Source organism: Colobus angolensis, unplaced genomic scaffold (genome assembly GCF_000951035.1).
Source record: "Colobus angolensis palliatus isolate OR3802 unplaced genomic scaffold, Cang.pa_1.0 Scaffold155, whole genome shotgun sequence".
NCBI classification, from domain to species: domain Eukaryota; kingdom Metazoa; phylum Chordata; class Mammalia; order Primates; family Cercopithecidae; genus Colobus; species Colobus angolensis.
Window position 1 is genome coordinate 3,710,480 of NW_012114655.1, and position 4,141 is coordinate 3,714,620.

Consider the following 4,141-nt stretch of genomic DNA (forward strand, 5'->3'; position numbering starts at 1 on the left):
GATCTCCTGACCTCATGATCCGCCCACCTCGGCCTCCCAAAGTGCTGGGATTACAGGCATGAGCCACCACACCCAGCCAACTTGCCCACTTTCTAAATACGCACTTTGTTATTCACCTAACAACTGGATCCACTGCCTTCAAAGGAATTCTTACAAGTGTTTCTAGGAAACTTAGTCTGTCTGTGAACTGAGGCTATTTGACATAAAGCAAATAATTCCAAGGAACAGGTTTTGGCCAGTGAGTAGCTACAGATCCTGTAAAATGCACAGAATTGACTTGGCAACTCTTCATCATCTCTGTTCTTAGAAGGCTGGAAAAGTAAACACCGTCAAGGAAGTTAGGGAGGGGGTGTGTGTGCATGCGTGCGCGAGTGTCAGTACGGAGATTTAGAAAAGTAGACAGAATGAAGACTTCGGTCTCTGGGAAAACCATAGATAATATGGCTCAGAAAACTTTCTCAGTATAAAATGCCTAAAAATGTAAAGCACAATATCAAAATATATCTTCGTATAATAAACTGATCTCCAAGAAAGAGAAGTCCTCAGTGGTTAAAATTTTGTGAGGCCAGCATCCAGAGAGGAACATGAACACTGAAGCTGGCAGCTCCCCGGGCATCTCCTCTGGGGTTCCCCCACCTGTGAGCACCCACTGACCTCAGGGACAGATGCTGGGAGGACAGAGACAGCCTCCAGCTGACACAAAGTCGGGGGTGAGATTTGAGGGTCTGCATAAAGCCCAAGATCTTAGAGCTATCTCCTGGGAGTCTGGGCCACAGGCTGCCCTCATGAGGGTTCAGGCATTGCTGAGTCCCAAACCCCTAAGCTGACAGTTCGGTTTTCAGAGATCTGGGGGAGTAGCGTCAATGGAGGGCTTTGCTCATTGGATTCTCTTTGCTGCAGCCCCATTTCCAGGGTGCAAGTGCCCCAGGTAACCAGCAGGAGCTCAGGCAGTTCCCTTGGGATAAACGTCCATCCTGGCCTCAAAGAGTTCTCATTCCTAACGTTCTCCCAATGCAAGTTCACAGTCAAAACACAGAATGTAAGGACTCAGGCACCACATTCATGAGAGTAAGCAGAAGCAGTAAAGTCAGGCCTGCCAGGACGGCAGATGTTGGAATCATCAGATACAGCGTATGAAATTAGTGTACTGAAAATGCTCACCTAAGGCTAAATTTGACTAAATAAATAAATAAATAAATAAAATGCTCAAAGAAACTTTAAAAATAATCTAAAGTAAGAATAGCCAGGAATTGAAGACAAGCCTAGGCAACATAGCAAAACCCCAATCTCTACAAAAAAAAAAAAAATTTTAAGGATTAGCTGGACAAGCTGGTACACACCTGAAGTCCTAGCTACGCAGGAGGCTGAGGCGGGAGGATCACTTGAGCCCGGGAGTTGGATGCTGCAATGAACTATGATCGCACCACTGCACTCCAGCCTGAGAGACAGAGCAAGACCCTATCTCCAAAAAAATAAAAAATAAGAAAATACCAGCCTGGGCAACATGGCAAAATTCCATCTCTACCAAAAAATACAAATATTAGCCTGGCATAGTGTGCATGCTTGTAGTCCCAGCTACTTAGGAGGCTGAGGCGGGAGAATCACTTGTGCCTGGGAGGCCGAGGCTGCAGAAAGTCATGATTGCACCATTGCACTCCAGCCCCAGGAACAGAGGGAGACCCTGTCAAAAAATAAAAGTAAATTAAAAAGGAACAAGAGATAATAAGAACTGACTACACAGATTTGAAATAATCAAATAGAATTTTTGGAAATGAAAAATATAACAACTAAAATCAAGTAAATGGAGACTCAGGTTAGACAGAGCTGAAGGTAACGATAAAAGATCTGAAAGATGTTGCCTGTGATGTAACACAAAGCAGTAGAGGTGGGGAACATGAAGGATGTTAGAGACCAGACTGAAATCTAATCTCTTCCTTTTTGGCATCCTCAGGTAGGGAAGGATGTTTTTAAAACAAGACACAATGCGCAAGTCTCTCTCTCTCTCTTTTTTTTTTTTTCTTTTTTTTGAGACGGAGTCTCACGCTGTTGCCCAGGCTGGAGTGCAGTGGCGCGATCGCAGCTCACTGCAACCTCCGCCTCTTGAGTTCAAGTGATTCTTCTGCCTCAGCCCCCCAAGTAGCTGGGACTACAGGTGTGCACCACCACACCCGGCTAAGTTTTGTATTTTACAAAATTTAGCCCCAGAGACGGGGTTTCACCATGTTGGCCAGGCTGGTCTCGATCTCCTGACCTTGTGATCCACCTGCCTCAGCCTCCCAAAGTTCTGGGATTACAGGCGTGAGCCACCACACCGGGCCAACACAATGCGCAAGTCATTTTTTTAAAAAAAGCAATCAATTCATTTAAGAATGTTGTCCATCAAAAGACACTATAAAGGAAGTAAAACAATAGGCCACGAAATGGGGACAAGGTGTTTTCAACATAACCTGATAAAAGATTAGGATTCAGTAAATGTAAATAACTCATATAAATAAATGATGAAAACAACAAGTAATCCAATTTAAAAATGAGCTAAAGAAGCCACACACGGTGGCTCACACCTGCAATCCCAGCACTTTGGGAGGCCAAGGCAGGAGGACTGCTTGAGCCCAGGAGATCAAGACCAGCCTGGGCGACATAGCAAGACTCTGTCTCTACTAAAAATAAAAAAAAACTGGCCAGGCATGGTGGTGCGCACCTGTAGTCCCAGCTACTTGGGAACTGCGGCAAGAGGATTGCTCGAGCCCAGGAGTTTGAGGTGGCAGTAAGCTGTGATCAAGCCCCTGCATTCCAGCCTGGGCGACGGAGCAAGTTTCAAGATAAAAAAAAAAAAGGAGGGAGCAAGAGACAGAGACAGGCATCTCCACAATAAACAATGATACCGTTTTTACACCATTAGATGTGGTATTGCCAGACTTCTTGATTTTTTTATTTTTAAGATACAGGGCAACACACTCCTCTACTACCGCCAACAGCTGCTTAATGCAGCAATATGCTTCATCTCAGAGAGTGAGGCACAGACCATGACCCAGCAGCAGCTTTCCTGGGCATGAACCCGAGGCTCCGACACCGCCACGTCAGCAGGTGCATCCGCAGCAGCATCCGCAGCAGCAGTGCAAGTGGTGAGGGCAAACACTAGAAACAAATCATGTGCCCCTGCGGTGCACACGTGTGCCCAACAGCGTACTTCCGAGTAAACAGACGCAAATAAACTATAATGTGGTCCCTGAACAGAATGCTCTTCAGCTGTGGAAATGCGTGAAGTTCAGCTACGGGCATCCGTGTGGATACACATCAGCTACGCTGAGCAAAAGATCACAGGATAATACAGTAACAAGGCGTCCTCAAACTTTATCTCAGGACCTCTTTACGCTCCTAAAAATTAATGAGGACACCAAACAGTCTTTGGCGTGATCTCAGCTCACTGCAACCTCCGCCTCCTAGGCTCAAGCAATTCTTGTGCCTCAGCCTCCCAAGTAGCTGGGGTCACAAGCGAGCCACTACCACGCCCGGCTAATTTTTGTATTTTTAGTAGAGACAGAGTTTCACCATGTTTTCCAGGCTGATCTTGAACTTCTGACCTCAAGGGATCCACCCGCCTCGACCTCCCAAAGTGCTGGGATTACAGGCGTGAGCCACCGCACCCAGCTTGTATCAATAAACTCTGTAGACATCTGGCAATCAGAGGTTCTGAGCTCCAGAGACTTTGTCCCTTGGGGGACATGTGTTAATGTCTGAAGACATGTTAGGCTGTTGCGTCTAGTGGGTAGAGACCAGAGATGCTGCCAGACATCCCACAATGCACAAGACAACTCCGACAGCAAAGGCTTCTCCAGCCTCCAGCGTCAGCAGTGTCAAGGTTGGGAAACTATAAGCTATAGATAGATATAGATATTCCCAGCACTCAAAATTGTTTTTTGTTTGTTTGTTTGTTTTTTGAGACGGAGTCTCACTCTGTTGCCCAGGCTGGAATGCAATGGCATGATCTCGGCTCACTGCAACCTCCGCCTCCCGGCTTCAAGGGATCCTCCTGCCCCAACCTCCTGAGTAGCTGGGATTACCAGCACCTGCCACCATGCCCAGCTTTTTTTTTTTTTTTTTTCATTTTTAGTAGAGAGGGGGTTTTGTCATGTTGGCCAGG

At 46.4% G+C, this 4,141-nt stretch overlaps 1 protein-coding gene across 1 annotated transcript in view; it reads left to right on the forward strand.

Moving 5' to 3' along the window:
* The window catches only part of CIDEA (cell death-inducing DFFA-like effector a), a 23,758-nt gene that overhangs the window by 9,427 nt on the left and 10,190 nt on the right, over positions 1 to 4,141 (forward strand). The window lies entirely within an intron of this gene.